The 20,735-nt window shown below is 43.1% G+C and overlaps 1 long non-coding RNA gene across 1 annotated transcript; it reads right to left on the bottom strand.

Moving 5' to 3' along the window:
* Positions 1-19,535: 19,535 nt before the first annotated feature.
* LOC109615318 lies at positions 19,536-20,487 on the bottom strand. The gene is made up of 4 exons (XR_002196304.2): positions 20,429-20,487; positions 20,236-20,338; positions 19,739-20,047; positions 19,536-19,619 (listed from the first exon to the last, which is right to left on the bottom strand). It is a non-coding gene; the product is annotated as an uncharacterized LOC109615318 (long non-coding RNA).
* Positions 20,488-20,735: the final 248 nt, after the last annotated feature.

The following is a 20,735-nucleotide window of genomic DNA, read 5'->3' as shown; positions in this document are numbered from 1 at the left end:
TGGCTCCGTAAGAAGGATCTCAAGGTCCTGGAGTGGCCTAGGCCACTCTTGGGGTTGTACTCATCCTTCTTCTTCCTCCAAACACGGTGAGTGTTAAAAAATTTAAAAATCATACAATGTGTTTTTCTGGATTTTTTTATTGTGTCTCTATCCATCGAAGTGTACCTATGATAAAAATTACAGACCTCTACATGCTTTGTAAGTAGGAAAACCTGCAAAATCAGCAGTGTATCAAATACTTGTTCTCCCCACTGTAAGTGTGCACACCCCACTGTAGATTGGCTGAGATAATGAAGGGGCTGGACATGCTGACATACTGAGTTCTGATTGGTCTGCCGAATCACTGGTTTCTCTCATTACACCCATAGTTGTTTAATAGTGCTACCCGAAGTCCTCGTTCTCAGGGTACGTCCATAGACCTGCTGAAATTCAAATGTTTGATGTAGGAAAGGCGTCGATGAGATTGAAAGAGGCTGAAAGTTGTGAGGACAAGTGCTTGCCGATTTGAAATATAACAGGACTGTTTGGTAGTTCCAAGATAATTAAATGCGAGTTTGGTGGGTTGTGCAGCTGTACTGTGACTGGGACCAGGATGGCGGGGAGTTCGGATGGGAGTGGAGTGGATATCGCCGATGTGGATGGGAGACATGAGGTGTTGTCGTCTGCCGGGGCCAGGAAAAAGATCAGGAAACGTGTTTGGGGGAAGGAGAAGGTGTGAGAATGCCCGGCTGGGGAGATATGGATGTACGATACAAAGTGGTGGTGGTATTTACGGAACCAACTTGTAAGATATTGAACCCTATAACTTTGACCAAAGCGATTCAGGCGGAGGTGGGGTAGGTGAAAGATGGGAGGTGTTTGGGTTTTGTTAGGGTGCTGATTGTTATGACTGCCGAAGCACAGAGGGATAAATTGTTGAAGTTGGATGTGTTAAATGAGGGCAGAGTTAAGTGTCAGGTTCCTGGAAGTGCAGCGAAAAAGAGAAGGGTGATTTCAGGAGTTTCTGAAGACCTGTCAATGGAAAAACTTAGTGTGGTGTCGGGAGGTTTAGTGGTGGACGCGAGGCGGATGAACAGTAGGGCCGGGGGAATGAGAAGATTAGCCCGACTTTGTTGTTGGAATAAGGAAGACTGCTACCAAGCTGGGTGCAGGTGGGGTTTATCAGTTACTATCTAGGCGTCAGGTAGTGGTGCCGGTGCCATGTAAACATGATTGTGGGGTGGGTAATTATTCATTGGTGGTGGACAGGATCAGCTTCGTGGCGTTTATTTGTAGTATAATGAATGTTAGTGATCAGGTTAAGAAAAAGTCTGCTCGAATAGATTTTGTGGTACATGCAGACAGAGAGTTTCTTGGTATTTCCGAAGTTACTGGGGCAATGATTCATGAGCTTCTTAAAGGGACAAGAAGTGAGGTGGGGGTGACTGCACAGGCTTAGGATGGTGTTTGTGGTGCTTCAATGGAATGCAAGGAGTTTGGTGGCTAATGGGCAGGAGTTTACAACGTTTTCTTTAGTATTGACGTGGTGCCGGATGTGGTGTGTGTACAAAAAACATGGTTTAAGCCCAGTTTGAATTTTGTGGTCTCGGGCTTCAGGTCATTTAGGTGCGACAGAGTGAAGGGTTTGGGTGGGGGCTGTGCTACATTTGTTAAAGATGGTGTGAACTACAGAACTACAGGGTGGAGTTAATGGTGTCAGAATGTATGGGCATAGAGACTAGGACATAAGGAGAATATAGGAATAGTACATTTCTATTACCCATGTGAACAACTTGTATTAGGGACATTGGAAGAGGTTGATAGGAGATGCAAGAGTGTAGGAGAGGGTGTTGAAGACTGGTCTGACGGAGGATAATTTACGGGATTACCAAAGGAAAAGAGCAGTGGCAAAGAGCTAAACAGCTAAAAGGGTGGCGTGGCATGAGTACTGTTTGACTATTGGGAGTGGAACGGATCTGAGTAGGGTGTGGAGGATGTTCAAGAAAATGTTGGGGAGGAATGTGGGGGGGATACCGGTTTTGGTGGAAGTTGGTGTTCCTGCGGTCATGAATGTGGATAAAGCCAATGTTCTAGATGGCCTTTGGGGATGTGCATCGGTGTGATCATATCAGTAAGGAGAGCCTGAGGCAGCAAGCAGAGGTATTCAGGGAACATGTGGATGCATTGATGAGGAAAGAGGAAACCGGGGAGGGAATGGATACAGAGATAGCCTCAGAGGGATGTAAGAGGACTGCCCCAGGGGAGGATCAGATATTTTATGTGATGGTTGAGACAGCATCGTTCTGTGTGCCGAGAGCCATTTTGGAGTTATATAATAAAGTGTGGAGGACTGGGGTTGTTCCTGTTGGGTTGAAACAAGTTTTCTTTCTGATACCAGGTAAGAACCCTACAAAAGCGGCGAGTTATAGGCCCACAGTGTTGACATCTAATTTGGGTAAATTGATGGAGAAGATGGTGGTGGCTAGGCTGGGGTATTTTCTAGAGCAGAGGGGTTTGGTGAGTGATGCACAGAGTGGGTTCAGGAGGGGTAGGTCAACTGCAGATGCATTGGTCACGGTTAGCACAGAGATTGTGAAAATGTTGACGATGTAGGAAGTAATGTGTGTGGCATATTTTGATGTGGAGAAGGCATATTCCGGGTGAAGGTGGGGGCAGACCTGTCAAGGAAGTTTGAGGTCGTTAATGGAATGCTGCAGGGGAGTGTGTTAAGCCCAGTGTTGTTTGCAGTGATGATCAATGACATCTGTATGCAGATGATGGGGAAATGTGGAAATGAGGGTTGACATGAGGGTGCAGACTGTCAGTGGCCGAGTCATGTTTTATGATGTATTCTAGGAGAAAGGTTGAAGGGGTGAGATTGTGTCTCTATGGACAGGAATTGCTGCGGTTGTCAGAGTTCAAGTACCTTGGCCTGTGGTTTGATGAGAAGATGACTTGGAGGTATCATGTCCAGTATATAGCTGTGAGATGCGGACTGCAGTAGATTATGACTGGGGAGCATCAAATGCTGATTAGGTCAGTCATGGATTATGGGTGTTTTGTGTATGTTTCTGCAGCTCAGTCAGTATTGAAATGCTTAGATGTGGGCCAGGTGTTTTGTAAAAGCACGTTGTGACACCTGCTGATGTAAAAAGGACTTTTTCATTTTTTTTTATTGATTGATGTGATTCAGGCGACCGCTTTGAAGTTGTGTATGGGGCATTTAGGGCAACGCCGGAGGCCTTGCAAATAGAAGTAGGGGAGATGCCACTGGAGCTGAGGTGGGATAAAATGGCACTGGCGTACTGGGTGAGATTGAAGGGGAGTGTCAAGGGTCATCCCGCAGTCAGGGCTGTGGATAATTGCTGGGAGAGTGTGATGGTAATTCCATCGATAGGAACTCTTAGGAGTAAGTAATGATACAAAATTCTCTTGGCACAATTAGCAGTTTATTTGCTAATAGAGAGACGTGTCAAAAGCTTACAAAATAACCCTCAGAGGAATCTCTGAGGTAAATACATGAACAGTCAGTATTTATTACATTTAAAGGGGGTGTGGTAAGATACTGCCCAACTGTCCTTAGTCAATACTACACATTCCCTTTGTTCTGTCAATTGTCCTTCCCCACATTAAACCAAGGACCTGTGGGTAACCTTTTCAGCTCTGAAGGGACACAGCATCTGGACAAAGGACAGATATACTGATGGTTTAAACAGAGACAAATTGATGGAGAACCCAATGATCTACTGATACCATTCAATGATGAACATAAACAAATACCAGATCCCCCTCTCTTACATTCCTTTACTTATCTAAACATGGGTCTCTGTATTTTTTATCTAGTAACCCATTTATACATAACAAGAGGGAAGTGGGTAAGTTGAAGGTATATGGGTGGGTAATTGAGAGTGATAGAATATTTGCATAAGAAACCTAACACAACACATTAAGTGCTGACTAAAGAACGAACTAAAGACAATATATGGGATTTGGTGCTGGGCCTGTTATTGATGTGCCCCACACACCCTGTCCATACTTCCTGATAGGAATGTTCCATGTGACTGTCATAGACTATGAATAGACCCATGGACCATAGGTTGGAACATACCATTGAGAGGAAGCCTGTCTTTACCTGATGATTGTCAGGGACATTTCTTGAATTGATGTATTCCTACTGATTAAAGGACTGAGTTCCCATGATTGGATGAGAAAAGGAATGTGTTAGAGAGGGGTCTGGTGTTTGCCTAGGGGGCAACCTTGACCGGCATCAGCGGATTAGAGGGTTACTCGTAAATCAGTAAATCTGTATAACCCTTTAGTGTCTATCTGTTGATTGTCCAGACATTGTGACGTTGAGAAGGTTGCCCATGTGAGGGAGAACAGCCTGTCCCTTGTATGAAGCCCAGGACATGTGATGGAACAAGGGGAGTGTGTTTTATTCACATGCATCTTACCACACCCCTTTTTCCCCATTAAATACTGACGATTGTCCTGTATTAATTTAGAGATTATTCACTGTTACTTTGTAACTTGTGTACTCTCTCCTTGCAAGAATAAAAGCTGTTTATTGTGCATTTGAGTTTTCCTCTGTCTTTCCTACCACTTTCGTAAATCGTTTGGACTTTACAAAATTGCCATCACATGATACACATGTATTTTAGTTCTATTCTCGTTAGAGGAGTGGTACTTTATCTTGTGCTATATGAGGTACCGTAACACAAGCAGTTGGTATCCACTATTTAGGGCCCCCACCCAACCTGAGAAGCGTGTGGAGCCATGAACTCAGAGGGGACACTACAGAGGCGATGTAAACTTAGGATATAAAATACTCATACAGTCATGGCCAAAGTGTTGGCACCCCTGAAAGTATTTCTCACAGAAAAGTATTGCATTAACACAAGTTTTGCTATACACATGTGTATTCCCTTTGTGTGAATTGGAACAAAACAAAAAAAAGAAGGAAAAAAAGCTAATTGGACATAATTGCACACAAAACCCCAGAAACGGGCCGGACGAAATACTTGGCACCCTTAACTTAATATTTGGTTGCACACCCTTTGGAAAAAATTACTGAAATCAATCGCTTCCTATAACCATCAATAAGCTTCTTACACCTCTCACCCGGAATTTTGGACCGCTCTTCCTTTGCAAACTGCTCCAGGTCTCTCATATTGGAAGGGCGCCTTTTCCCAACAGCAATTTTAAGATCTCTCCACAGGTGTTCAATGGGATTTAGATCTGGACTCATTGCTGGCCACTTCAGAACTCTCCAGCGCTTTGTTGCCATCCATTTCTGTTTGTTTGGGGTCATTGTCCTGCTGGAAGACCCACGATCTAGGACGCAAACCTAGCTTTTTGACACTGGGCCCTACATTGTGACCCAAAATCCTTTGGTAATCCTGAGATTTCTTGATGCCTTGCACACAGTCAAGGCACCCAGTGCCAGAGGCAGCAAAACGACCCCAAAACATCTTTGAACCTCCACCATATTTGACTGTAGGTACTGTGTTCTTTTCTTTGTAGGCCTCATTACATTTTCGGTAAACAGTAGAATGATGTGCTTTACCAAAAAGCTCTATCTTGGTCTCATCTGTCCACAAGACGTTTTCCCAGAAGGATTCTGGCTTACTCAAGTACATTTTGGCAAACTGTAGTCTTGCTTTTTTTATGTCTCTGTGTCAGCAGTGGGGTCCTCCTGGGTCTCCTGCCATAGCGTTTCATTTCATTCAAATGTCGACGGATAGTTCGTGCTGACACTGATGCACCCTGAGCCTGCAGGACAGCTTGAATGTCTTTGGAACTTGTTTGGGGCTGCTTATCCACCATCCGGACTATCCTGTGTTGCAACCTTTCCTAAATGTTTCTCTTCTGTCCACGTCCAGGGAGATTAGCTACAGTGCCATTGGTTGCAAACTTCTTGATAATGCTGCGCACTGTGGACAAAGGAACATCTGGATCTCTGGAGATGGACTTGTAACCTTGATATTGTTGATATTTTTCCACAATTTTGGTTCTCAAGTCCTCAGACAGTTCTCTTCTCCTCTTTCTGTTGTCCATGCTTAGTGCGGTACACAGACACACAATGCACAGACTAAGTCAACTTCTCTCCTTTTTATCTGCTTTCAGGTGTGATTTTTATATTGCCGACACCTGTTACTTGCCCCAGGTGAGTTTAAAGGAGAATCACATGTTTGAAACAATCTTATTTATCCACAATTTTGAAAGGGTGCCAAGAATGTTGTCCAGCCCATTTTTGGAGTTTTGTGTGCAATTATGTCCAATTAGCTTTTTTTCCTTCTTTTTTTTTTTTTTTGTTCCAATACACACAAAGGGAATAAACGTGTATAGCAAAACGTGTTAATGCAATACTTTTCTGAGAGAAATACTTGATTTTCTGGACAAATTTCAGAGGTGTCAACACTTTTGGCCATGACTGTATGTGATTGGAAGACAGCCAGATATTGGAGGGGATGTGCTAGAAGATAATGGACTGTGTAATGATTGGCTATGACCACTGACCACCACCTGTGTATTGGCATAAAAGACTGTTAACTTTGTAATTATTGGAGAACACGTAAGAACTATGAAAGATCAAAATCTTGGACTCATGCTAAATAAAGGTTCTCTCCTGACTACCGGTTGCATTAATTTTGTTCATGAATCAAAAATGGACAGAATATAATGAGAGGTTGGTGGAACAGTATGGGCTGAGTGAGAGGGAAGTGGGACCTACGGTTGCATTGGGAAATGTTCCACATTGATTGTTTCCGAAGCTGTGGGTGGATGTCAGTTTTTAGAGGGAAGATAGCAGCGGGACGAGGGACGTATGGGTCGATGTGTGGAAAGGTATGTTGGTGAGGGGTATTACTCATTTATCCAGATGTATACGGATGGGATCAAAGGATCCGGAGAGTGGGAGGGTTGATGCGGGAGTTTATGTGTCTGAGGGTAAGGAAGTGGCTGATAGGCTGACTCGAAGTGCGTGTAGCAGGAAAGGCATTAAGGAATAGGAGGGAAGAGGTTATGTGGGGTCGTCTAAGGTTAGGGCATACAGGGCTGAATTCCTCATTGAAGGTGATAGGTAAGCATGTAACAGGACTGTGTGATGGATGTCTAGTAGAAGAAACAATTGAACATGTGTTGTTGTATTGCCAACAGTATGATGTTGAGAGGGAGCGGTTGTATGAGAAGGTTAGGGTGAGAGTAGGAAGTGGGATTTATTGCTACCCGGGGTTTTTCAAAAACGGACAACTGCAACCGCGTTACTACAGCTGTGACTCACATTGCTGCTCTGAATTTAGCTGTTGTTTTCAACAAATCTCAGTGGGAACAAGTTGTGAGATACTCCTTGTTGGAGGACAATGATGCCATGACTCAGAAGATGAATCAGACTATGAAGAGGAAATCACTGACTTGGATACTGTTTGTAACTTTCTGGCAAAATTGAGGCATTTCATTGCTATGCCTTTGGAGGAAAGGAAAAAGCTGTGTCGTCCTTTAAAAAAAAACAACTGTCCATGGATTACATTTACATGTGAAGGACAACCGTGGAATCTACAATTGAGACAAAATGAAAGATGCACAGACTCTTGCATTGAACACATTGAGTGTGAACGGTAGTGAAAACACACAGCGTAGTAAACAATGTCAACAGACCAAATGCAAACAGAGGACTTTGTTTGTAATCAGAGATATCCCGTCTGCCACGAAACATTCACATGTATATGGGTAAGTATAACGTTTGCTAACTAGCTACAGATAATTCCTTTTCAGAAAGTTGTAATTATTATTATAAAAAATACTGCTGCTAAGCCACTTTCACTGTACTGTTTATACCTGATGTATCAAGTGCATGTGAAAAAAACTTTCATTACATTTTATTTGATATAGTATATTATTAGAGATCAACCAGACCAATTTAGCACAAGGCCAGAATGTCCCCATTTGAATAATAAAGTAGCTGGGTGGGCTTAAGGCCTAATATGGTGTGAGCTACGCTGAATGTGTTCATCAAACAGTATTGTATAATATACCATTACAAAGCTCTGAATCTGGACCTTTATAAAAAAAAAAATTCTGTCAGAAATTGCCTGCCAGTATTTCCTCATAACATGCTGCATTCATCTTGCCATACATTTTCACAAGATTCCCCATGCATCTAGACTAGAGCTTACACCCCACCAAAACATCAATTAGCCACCATGATGGTTCACAGTGGGGATGGTATTCTGGTTACTTTAGGCCTTCTTGACCCCTCTTTATGTGACCATAAAGCTCTTTTTTGATCTCATCACTCCCAATCTTTCTGGCAACTCGACCATGCAGCTCATTTTTGTTTAAGTATCGTCGTATTGTGCTCCTTGAAACAACCACACCGTCTTTTTCCAGAGCAGACTGTATTTCTCCTGAGGTTACCTGTGGGTTTTTCTTTGTATCCCGAACAATTCTTCAGGCAGTTTGCCTGATAACTTTCTTACTCTACCTGACCTTGGCTTGGTATTAAGAGATCCCAGAATTTTCCACTTATTAATAAGTGATTGAACAGTACTGACTGGCATTTGCAAGGTTTCGATATATTTTTATATCCTTTTCCTTTTCCTTTATATAGTTCCATTACCTTGTTACGCAGGTCTTGTGACCATTCTTTTCTGCTCCCCATGGCTCAGTATCTAGCCTGCTCAGTGCATCCACATGAGCGCTAACAAACTCATTGACTATTTATACACTGACACTAATTGCAATTTAAAAAGCCACAGGTGTGGGAAATTCACCTTTGATTGCCATTTTCCCCTGTGTGTCACCTTGTGTGCCTGTAATAAGGCCAAACATTCAAGGCTATGTAAACTTAAGATTTTTTGCATGATCAGTCATATTTTCAAAATCAATGCAAATGTTCACGATTTATGCCAGGGTATGCAAACTTATGAGCACAACTATATATTTCTTTACATATAGTGTTGATTTATTTGTGATATGAAGGGTCAATGAGTTAGGTGAAGAGAACTGATAAGGGCTGAATAGTTTAAAAGTATGTGTCAAACATAATGCTGTAATGTTGTTGTGAAATGGTTTTGGTTATCTTCAGGTGAACGTGAAGTTTAGGCTCATGGAGGAAAGGGAGAAATAAGTTGTGACCAGAACAAAAAAAACATGGAGAAAGCTGTGTATGCTGTGTCTGACAAGACTGCCTCATTGCTTTTAACTGTCTGGGTGAAGAATCTACTTTGTGTTCAATAGTGGTATGACCAAAACGATTTGTCAGTAAATGTTTTGGTGGCAAGGTGTTGCTGAGCACTACAATGGACACTACCATTATGGTTTCAGGAGATGCAGGGAGATGCGGCCTACGGGCCGAACGGCAGTGCAGAGTACCCGACCTTCTTGGAGTCTCTGGGAGGGGTGCTGGAAAGTGCTCCGACTGGGGACTCTATTGTTCTACTGGGGGACTTCAACGCCCACGTGGGCAACGACAGTGACACCTGGAGGGGCGTGATTGGGAGGAACGGCCCCCCGGATCTGAACCCGAGTGGTGTTCAATTATTGGACTTCTGTGCTAGTCACAGTTTGTCCATAACGAACACCATGTTCAAGCATAAGGGTGTCCATCAGTGCACGTGGCACCAGGACACCCTAGGCCGCAGGTCGATGATCGACTTTGTTGTCGTCTCATCTGACCTGCGGCCGTATGTCTTGGACACTCGGGTGAAGAGAGGGGCGGAGCTGTCAACTGATCACCACCTGGTGGTGAGTTGGATCCGATGGCGGGGGAGGAAGCTGGACAGACTCGGCAGGCCCAAGCGTACTGTAAGGGTCTGCTGGGAACGTCTGGCCGAGTCTCCTGTCAGAGAGATCTTTAACTCCCACCTCCGGCAGAGTTTCGACTGGATCCCGAGGGAGGTTGGAGATATTGAGTCCGAGTGGACCATGTTCTCCACCGCCATTGTTGAAGCGGCCGCTCGGAGCTGTGGCCGTAAGGTCTCCGGTGCCTGTCGAGGCGGCAATCCCCGAACCCGGTGGTGGACACCGGAAGTAAGGGATGCCGTCAAGCTGAAGAAGGAGTCCTATCAGGCCTGGTTGGCTTGTGGGACTCCTGAGGCAGCTGACAGGCCAAGCGGGCTGCAGCCCGGGTGGTTGTGGAGGCAAAAACTCGGGCCTGGGAGGAGTTCGGTGAGGCCATGGAGAAGGACTATCGGCTGGCCTCGAAGAGATTCTGGCAAACCATCCGGCGCCTCAGGAGAGGGAAACAGTGCCCTACCAACGCTGTTTACAGTAGAGGTGGGCAGCTGTTGACCTCAACTGAGGATGTCGTCGGGCGGTGGAAGGAGTACTTCGAGGATCTCCTCAATCCCGCTGACACGTCTTCCATTGAGGAAGCAGAGGATGAGGGCTCAGAGGTGGACTCGTCCATCACCCGGGCTGAAGTCACTGAGGTGGTCAAGAAACTCCTCGGTGGCAAGGCACCGGGGGTGGATGAGATCCGCCCTGAGTACCTCAAGTCTCTGGATGTTGTGGGGCTGTCTTGGTTGACACGCCTGTGCAACATCGCGTGGCGGTCGGGGACAGTGCCTCTGGGATGGCAGACCGGGGTGGTGGTCCCTCTTTTTAAGAAGGGGGACCGGAGGGTGTGTTCCAACTATAGGGGGATCACACTTCTCAGCCTCCCCGGGAAAGTCTATGCCAGGGTTCTGGAGAGGAGAATACGGCCGATAGTAGAACCTCGGATTCAGGAGGAACAGTGTGGTTTTCGTCCGGGCCGTGGAACACTGGACCAGCTCTATACCCTCTACGGGGTGTTGGAGGGTTCATGGGAGTTTGCCCAACCAATCCACATGTGTTTTGTGGATTTGGAGAAAGCATTCGACTGTGTCCCTCGCGGCATCTTGTGGAGGGTGCTTGGGGAATATGGGGTCCTGGGTCCTTTGCTAAGGGCTGTCAGGTCTCTGTACAACCGAAGCAGGAGCTTGGTCCGCATTGCCGGCAGTAAGTCAGACTTGTTCCCAGTGCATGTTGGACTCCGGCAGGGCTGCCCTTTGTCACCGGTTCTGTTCTTAATTTTTATGGACAGAATTTCTAGGCGCAGCCAGGGGCCGGAGGGTGTCAGGTTTGGGGACCACACAATTTCGTCTCTGCTCTTTGCAGATGATGTTGTCGTGTTGGCCCCTTCTAACCAGGACCTTCAGCATGCACTGGGACGGTTTGCAGCCGAGTGTGAAGCGGTGGGGATGAAAATCAGTACCTCCAAATCTGAGGCCATGGTCCTCAGTCGGAAAAGGGTGGCTTGCCCACTTCAGGTTGGTGGAGAGTGCCTGCCTCAAGTGGAGGAGTTTAAGTATCTAGGGGTCTTGTTCACGAGTGAGGGAAGGATGGAACGGGAGATTGACAGACGGATCGGTGCAGCTTCTGCAGTAATGCAGTCGATGTATCGGTCTGTCGTGGTGAAGAAAGAGCTGAGCCGCAAGGCGAAGCTCTCGATTTACCAGTCAATCTACGTTCCTACTCTCACCTATGGTCATGAGCTTTGGGTCATGACCGAAAGGACAAGATCCCGGATACAGGCGGCCGAAATGAGCTTTCTCCGCAGGGTGGCCGGGCGATCCCTTAGAGATAGGGTGAGAAGCTCGGTCACCCGGGAGGAGCTCAGAGTAGAGCCGCTGCTCCTCCACATCGAGAGGGGTCAGCTGAGGTGGCTTGGGCATCTTTTTCGGATGCCTCCGGAACGCCTTCCTGGGAAGGTGTTCCGGTCCCGTCCCACCGGGAAGAGACCCCGTGGAAGACCTAGGACACGCTGGAGGGACTATGTCTCCCGGCTGGCCTGGGAACGCCTCGGTGTCCCCCCGGAAGAGCTAGAGGAAGTGTCTGGGGAGAGGGAAGTCTGGGCATCCCTGCTTAGACTGCTGCCCCCGCGACCCGGCCCCGGATAAGCGGAAGAAGATGGATGGATGGATGGAGATGCAGGGACAGCTGTTCCGACATTAGAATAAGATGCTGATTGTGTGGTTGGTGAGATCATGAAGGTGCACGTATACGTTTGCCACTTTTGTCCAACGCACCTGAGCTGGAGGTCAACTTGGCAACCTTAATGAACAGCAGTACATGTAGGAGCAACAACCCAGATAGCACACATACCTCTTACTGATGTCAGCCCGACATACACACGAGATGTTGGCGGAATGCAGTATAGACGTCGGCTGCTCATCGGCAGGATGTCAAGTAGACATCAAATTTTCCCTTCCGCCGATGTTTGAACGACACTTTCTGCTTCTCCGCCAACATTTAATAGTTCTACTGCCGACGGTTAATAGCTATACTGCGGATGGTTAATAGCTCTACTACCGATGGTTAATAGATCTACCTACGGTTAATAGATCTACTGTCAACATTTAATAAATCTACTGCTGACATTTAATAAATCTACTACTGACATAAAGTGAAGAGACAAGATAAAGACTAAGTTATGAACTTTATTTACAGAATGTACAATTGAACAAACATAGAAAAAACAAAAGAAGCCTAAACAAAAACACCCAACAATTGTGCAATAGGCTACAAATAGTAGGCTACAAACCGTCCTCTTATTTCGCAGGTCTCTCCCTCCAGCTGCCGTCTCTGCCCTTTCAACCTCGAACTCAGTCATTCCTGGCAAACGTGGTTTTTTAAGAACAGAACCTGAAAGACAAAATGTGAAGCGATTGCAATAAGTATAACAGTGATTATGTAGCATTACATTTAACGTGATGGCGCCACATAAAGAAAAACAAATCTACAAGTTTTTTTGTAAGACAACTTTCACAATTTGTAGGGGTACAAAACCGTTCTTATGGTATGTAGCGCGTTGAGCGATTTTCTGATTGCAATTTGAGAAACGCAGATCGCCCTGTCATAGTCAGAGCTACCAATACGCACTAAGCAGACGAGTTGAAACAGGAAAACATACGTCCTGATCGCGTTCAAAACAACTCTCGTTCTCCCTACGCTAAACAAATTATATGAGAGTGTTTGCCAGCAGGAAGAAGGAAGGATCAGGCCAGTAAGAGGAACACACGTTATAGATTGAGAGAAAAGGCCAGTCACCAGAAGATGTAGCTATCAATATTGCTGCCACAATTGTATCCCCAGTTATATTGACACGTACTAACAGACGTTGGGTAAAGCACGTTTGGCTAGCTAACAGTACTATTTCCATGCTTATCCATAATTGTTCATCCAACATTAAATACAACATAGATTTTCAATGTGATTTTCTTCAGGAGGACATAGTTTAAGCTGTTGCAACTAAAGAGAATGGGGGAGCAGGAACAAATGTCAGGCAACTTTAAAGTTGGATTAAATTGATGTATTATACTTGAATCTGAATAACCTTATTAATTAGGATAAATTGTTATTACCACCTCTTAAAAGTTATGCTCTGCATTTTCATAAGAAGTGTACGCATTACTTCAGTAGGCAGTGGAGACAGTCTTGATAATGAGGGCAGAGTGGTGCAGAAAGTAGAGAGCCAACAAGGTACATGGAAGAGGGGAGAGTAAACCATAGTGGAACAGAGGATAGAAGAAAGGAAAGAAGAGGTGGAGATAACAGAAGAGGAAGTGAGGAAGGAAAGAGATGGAGGGCAGCCCCACTCAATAACATTCCCACCACAGCAAGATACATTTCCAGAGGAAACACTGAAGTACGGGCAGCATCCACATTTCCAATGATGAGTTGTTTTCTGCCCACCTATGTTTAACTTCTATAAAAATAAGCAAGTGTTGAACTTACACACAATAGCATCCTTCAGTGGTATTGACCGGATGACAGTCTTCTGCCCCCTACCGCAACAGTTCAGTTGGGTTGCAAAGTCCAGTGTGAAGACCTTATCAAACACATACCACACGGTTTGCCAAAACATTCTGTCCCCGGTTGAGGACAACTTTGAGGTCTGAAAGGCAAACAAAGCATTAAAACTGCACACTCGTACTGTTAGGGGTTGTCATACTATTTTAACATTTTAGTTGAATCAGGTGTTTGAAGTAGGTGCAAAGTCTTTTAAAGTATTTCCAAGGGACCCTCCAGTCATTTTATTTATAATGTTAAACAAGTACCTGTAGAGTTTGGACAGGGCTGAGTAACATTTAAAGTATAGCGGGACTACAGGACTGTTGTTAGGGGGCCAAGCAACGAAGTTGCTGGAACCCTTTTATGTTTGTACGTTTTATTATTATTATTAGGGGACCAAGTACCGTAGGTACGGTACCCTATTGTTTTTGTTGGTTTTATTATTATGATTTGTATTAGGGGACCAAGTACCGTAGGTATGGTACCCTATTGTTTTTGTTGGTTTTATTATTATTATTATTATTAGGGGACCAAGTACCGTAGGTACGGTACCCTATTGTTTTTGTTGGTTTTATTATTATTATTATTATTTTTCTCCGGGCCCATTTTCAGAGGCCCGTAACTCGGCCATATGTGGCTCAATTTGCATGAAACTTTGCATACTTGTTGCCATGAGATGCCCAAAGGGCCTCAGCCATTACTATACCTATACACCCCATGGTGGCGCTGTAGCACTTAGTCAAATGTTGAAGGTTTGAGCCAAGCGTGCCGCACAAGCCCTGAAAAGTGAAGCCAAAACGTCTCGATCGCCCCCTGGTGAGTGGTCCCAGTATAGGTCATAAACCCCGCCCTCCCCATGTTATTCAATGGGACGCGAGACCAACTAAACAAATAAATTACCCTTCAAATATATTTTTTCCGAAGCTGGTTTCTGTCATTTACTGTAGTTTGTATCACGCTAATGTAAATTCAAGAGTTTGTTTTTAAAATAAGTTTGTTTTTAGTTAGTTATTTAATGCTCTAAAAACGGTGGTGTGACGTCGTGATTCACAGCTGTGATTGACAGCTATCTGAGCCGAGGAGCCACTGAATCTTCGGAGGACTGAGGAGATTGGAACTTTATATTTAATCTCTACATTTCTATAATTGATATAATTTCACACGGACATAATGGGTTGTTCTGCAGTACATTGTGCTAACCGATCTGGCATTTCCAATCGATCTTTGAATTTTTTTCAGTAAGTTAAATTTATAAGCTATTTAATTAGTAAATAAATGTAATGGGCTAGCTAACGTTAGCTAAAAGACAACAAGCCTCATTAATAGCCATGTTAATAGCTAGCAGGTGATCGTTAGCTAGAAGTTACCAATTATTTTTGTATTAGGCCTATTCTAAATTAAGGTTAAACATGATGTAAGTTAGGCTATAACATATCGTCTAGATTTAACAAGCAAAGGTTGTACTGTACTTGGACTTGCGATTGATTACGGTATGCGCATTCTGCGAGGGAGAGTGAGGGCGGGGCACAGGGGTGGGGCCGTTGATTTTGCGGCTTTACGGCTTTACTTCCTTCTCGCTACTGCGCATAACTACTGCGCAGAACTGGTCCCAAGATCGCTATCTGCGCAGACGCAAGTCCAAGATGTCAGCGCCGTATCAGGACACTGGTGGCTTCATTTTTCACCAATGGAAAAGAGCGAAAGGGCGTCGTCCATTATTTATACAGTCTATGGTTTGAGCATGCATATCTCATGAACCGAATGTTGAAGTCATGCAGCCAAGTTCCATACATGCCCCTTCTCATGTTGACCAAATAAGTATCTGGGGTCTTTCAAATTCACCCCTTGGATTTTCCTCCATTTTGAATTTGGTGAAAAACACGTTAACGACATCTCCTCTGAGACCGCTGAACGGATTTGCATGCCGTTTGGTATGAAGGACCTTTGAACCATTATCTTTAAAAGTTATATAAGGAAAGTTGATATCTCAAATAGTATGGCTGAAATCAGCGAATGAAATTGAGCTGGGTGGGTCTATGAATTTAGAAGTCCATTAATCCCAAATGGAACATCAAACAGCTATGAAATTAAACATTCTCATAAATGTGTCTGTCAGGAATGGACAGAAAAAATCCCATACAGAAATACCTCTTGGGGGCGCTATAAACATCACAGATGTTTCTCACAATTTTCCCGTTAATAGAAACACACTTAAACGACATCTCCACCAAAACCACTGAACAGAGTTGGTTGACAATCAGTGTAAAGGACCACTGAACCCTTGTCTTTAAAAGTTATTTAAGAAAAGTTGATATCTCAAACAATATGGCCTCCATTTTAATTTTTGTGAAAAACTTGTTAATGACATCTCCTCGGAAACCGCTGAACGGATATGCACACTGTTCGCTGAGATGGACCCTGGGACCAGTATCTTCAATTAAATTCTTTGGAATTTTGATATCTCAAACGATGTGCGCATAATAGGCTAATTACTTTTACATGGATGTGGCATTTTGTCAGGCTATATATCCTGTCAGGAATATCAGAGACTTACGTCCTTTAACATAGCACTAAACATCAGGTCCTGTCAGGTCCTGTGCAGTATCAACCAAATAGACCATAAGGGGGCGCTACAACGACATTGAAAACTTTGAGCATTTATGAACTGTAAAATACACACTTTAAGGACAACTCTTCGGTGACCACTTAAAGGATTTGCACGCCGTTTGCTGAGAAGGACCCTGGGACCAGTATCTTCAATTGAATTATTTGGCATTTTGATATCTCAAACGATTTGACCGCAATAAGTGAATTAAGTAAAATTACCTAAACACCATCTACTCTGATATCATGGAACGGATTGGCATGCTGTCTGCTTGTGAAGGTTCTTTGGACAATTATATTTAAATGTTCTATATGAAAAATGTATATCTCAAACAATATGGCAACATTCAGTCCCCAAATTGTGTTATTCTCTTTCTCTATTTTGGACTATTATTTTGAAGGAACTCCTATTTTGAAGGAAGAACTGATGTAATATGTGTGTGAATCTGCTAGAATGTTGAGTTGGAGTTGTTGGTTCTATCAGCAGTTACGGAGGGATATTTTTGAAGCTATGGGAGGAGCCATGGCAGTGCCTGTCAGTCAATGTGGAATGGGTGGGGTGTTGGGAGCATGAGAGCATTCAGTCCTCGATGTTATCTTTTTGTTTATATTGGACTATTATTTTGAAGGAACTCTTATTTTAGGAAGAGCAAATGTTAATGGTTTGTTAATCTCCTTGAACAGTAAGTTGGTCTTGGCAGTTGAAATTGCTGCTGCCATAAGCTAGATTCCGGTGCAAACCATCTTAAGTTTTAGGCTATGGATGATAAATGGCTGTGTAAATTCTAACCCTATTGAAATTATTATTCAAAAGAAGTCAATTTTATCATTTTATTTTCCTCTTGTAAAGAAAACCTTAAATATTTGTCAATTTATTTGTAAAACAAAACACTAATATTTGAGGGTATTCCAGGTAAGCATGTGTTTCTATAGTATGTGTCCAATGAGGTTAGTTTCTTGTAAAATTTTACACAAATCACAATTATTGTACACATAGATATATGTTTTTAGAAGATATTTTTTCTAATTTCCCTTGGTAAGACTTTACTTTTTCAGCCGGTCAGGTTTTTTGCCATGTGACTTCCTGTCAATTAATAATCAATGACCTTGTCACGTCCAATCCCATCGACAGCTTAAATTTTTCGTTAGGTCACACCTGCTCCTTTTTACAAGGTGGTAGTATTTCGGAAGATTACGAGCTTTCCAAGAGTACACAACACTGTGTATTCAAATCGAAAGTAGGCCTGTTGGGTTTGTGGGTAAGTTTCAAATTAAGCTATGTATTTTAATGGGGATATTAGCCTATTTGGTAAATTGTTTTTAAGTATTTTTGCCATTTTTGCCATTACTATACCTATACACCCCATGGTGGCGCTGTAGCACTTAGTCAAATGTTGAAGGTTTGAGCATGCAGATCTCATGACCCGTATGTCGTAGAGTCATGCAGCCAAGTTCCATACATGCCCCTTCTCATGTTGACCCAATAAGTCTCTGGGGTCTTCCAAATTCGCCCATTGGATTTTCCTCCATTTTGAATTTGGTGTAAAACACATTAACAACATCTCCTCCGAGACCGCTGAACGGATTTGCATGCCGTTTGGTGTGAAAAGTTGATATCTCAAATAGTATTGCCGAAATCAGCGAATGAAATTGAGCTGGGCGGGTCTATGACTTTAGACGTCCATTAAACCCAAACGGAACATCAAACAGCTACGCAACGAATCATACTCGTAAATGTGTCTGCTAGGAATGGACAGGAAAACTCCCATACAGAAATACCGCTTGGGGGTGCTATAAACATAACCAATGTTTCTCACGATTTTGCCTATGATAAAAACACACTTAAATGACATTTCCTCCAAAACAGCTGAATGGATTTGGATGACAATTGGTGTAAAGAACGACTGGACCATTGTCTTTAAAAGTAATAATATTGTAAATGTTTCTGGTGGATTTTCTAAATATGCATGTGTGCTATTTCGGGTATTATAGATCCCAACCCGATGAGACTACTTAGTCTGCCAGCCGGCCCTGTGGTGTAGTGGGAACATGCCGGTCCTTCAGTATTGTGACTCAAGTTCAATTCCCTTCTCAGACATTCAATTCTATATCTCATAAATGCTTTTCCACTCCTTTCCACAATACATATCTGAAATACCATGATTCTCATTTATTTGCGAGAATAATTGTATTACGCGACCCTTTTATGCTGTTATTGTTTTCCAAAGAAAGGAACCAGTTATGGAGTGATTGGAGTCATTGATTTCATTATAAGTAGGATGTATAGCTATTAGCTAGCCATCTATAATAATCTTTGTACAACAGTACACTTTAGTTCTGTTACAAACATTTTGTTGCCAACTTTATCTCAGCAAAATTGTAATGGCTGGGGTAAAATTTACATTTGGAGTGGATAAAGAGCTGTAGGTACAACCAGTAGCCCCTGTGGTGTAGTGGGAATGTCCCTGTTCTTCAATATTCTGAACCTGGTTCAATTCCCCTTTGAGATGTTCCAAATATTGTATTTCAGAAATGTATATCCTCTTGGTAATTTTCACCCTTCACACAACAATATATCTCCTCTGTAATACCATGATTCTCATATGTTTAGGATTTAAAAAATTACGTGACCCTTATATACTGTTATTGTTTTCCAAAAACACAAATCAGCCATGAAGTGATTGGAGTCACTGTTTTCGTTATAAGTAGGATGTATATCTATTAGCTATATAGTCTTTGTGCAAGACTACTCTTTAGTTCCGTTAATAAACGTTATTTTGTCCACGTTATTTCAACAAAAAATTAATGGCTGATGTAAAAGTTGCATTCTGCTGTTTAAATAGTGTAATGATTAAAGACAGTCGGCCACATAAAAAAACAGGGATTGAAACCTGCCAGCCACAACAATATTCATCCTTCCTAATCTGAACTAGGATTGCCTGGTTCCTTTTCTAGTTTCAAGGTCTTTTTGTTTTGTTTTGATTTCATCTCCTTCGATTGGACATCCTGACTACTAGCGGCATTGGGCATCTTTAAATTGCAAAACATTTCTCTAGTGAGAGCATGCAGTGAGATGCTTCCTATGGCCCGCTTAGCCCCCTGAAACGCTGCTCGCAGCTTTAATTTTGTGTTATACTCATGCAGCCTACTTCCAAGAGTGTTACTTTCTTGCATTTGACTTGAAGTTATAGGTTGGACGTCCACTCCTGGCCTCCAACTCGCTGTTGGGACACAAATAGAAGATATGAAAATAGTGGTCAAGCTGTGTCATGCTCCAGGTGCCATGTTCTGGTTTCCAAGCAGCCCAGGATCGTGCCATGTGTATGTTCACTGTGCGCACCTGTGTTCTGGTAGGTTAATCACCATGTCTATTTAAGTTAATTCCTTTCACATGGTCTGGTCTGGCCTGGCCTGGAACTTGGATCTGGATGGCTAGTGACTTAAAGAAAAAACATCCAAATTAGCATAACGTTACTTCATATTTACCCTGTTCAGCCTTCTATGTCACTTGCCACTACTAATGCCATTCTGGTGGTTTGTCTTCGCTCTCACAACCAATGACATTCGTGGTTTTAAGAGGAGCCTCCTTTCCATTTTAGTGGAGATGTTGAGATGTATTGGAAGGAAGATGATCTTCCTCCTCCTGAGGCTGTTGAGGAGGATGATAACTGGAGTATTTTTGATTTATATATGAAAGAACAACAAATTAGTTGAAAAGGCTTTTTTACCAGTCAAGATATTTTACTAGAGTAATTGTCTATTTGGATATATTTTACTCACTTGATCCTTTCCAACATCAGGCTGAAGTAATAAAATGTAAAACTAATATTTTCTCACTTTATATGTTATCTGCCTCTTTGGCATTCTTGCTCCTAGTCTGTGTTGAGGTCTGATGTCACACATGACTTCTCCCACCGCTCTGCAATCTTGTGAAACTATTCTGTAACAGATGACAAGGAATAATTGTGTATATGTAATATTACAAATAAATACATTCGAAAAATAAGTATGTCTGTACACAGAATATTACCTGTTTCTAAGAGTACTCAAGGTGGGTATTGCTTCCATCCTTTGGCTGGTTGTGGGGAAATCTGAACAGTGTTTAAAATTCGGGCTTTGTCAGCATAAGGGGGCCACCATGCAAGACCATCGGAATACCACTACTTGGCCTCTATTCCTCAACACAGTGGGAGAGTAACTGTACATTTGTGTAAACATTTAAATTCCTCTTAGCAAGGTTAAAACCAGCACTATTTTGGCTACTTCCGCAATTGCACAAAATCGTCTCATCTAAACAAAAGAGAACGCCGCACACTCTGACGTCAAACCGGAGATGA

Source organism: Esox lucius, chromosome 21 (assembly GCF_011004845.1).
Source record: "Esox lucius isolate fEsoLuc1 chromosome 21, fEsoLuc1.pri, whole genome shotgun sequence".
Taxonomy (NCBI): domain Eukaryota; kingdom Metazoa; phylum Chordata; class Actinopteri; order Esociformes; family Esocidae; genus Esox; species Esox lucius.
The sequence above is the reverse complement of the archived record's forward strand: the minus strand, read 5'-3'. Positions and strand labels throughout refer to the sequence as shown.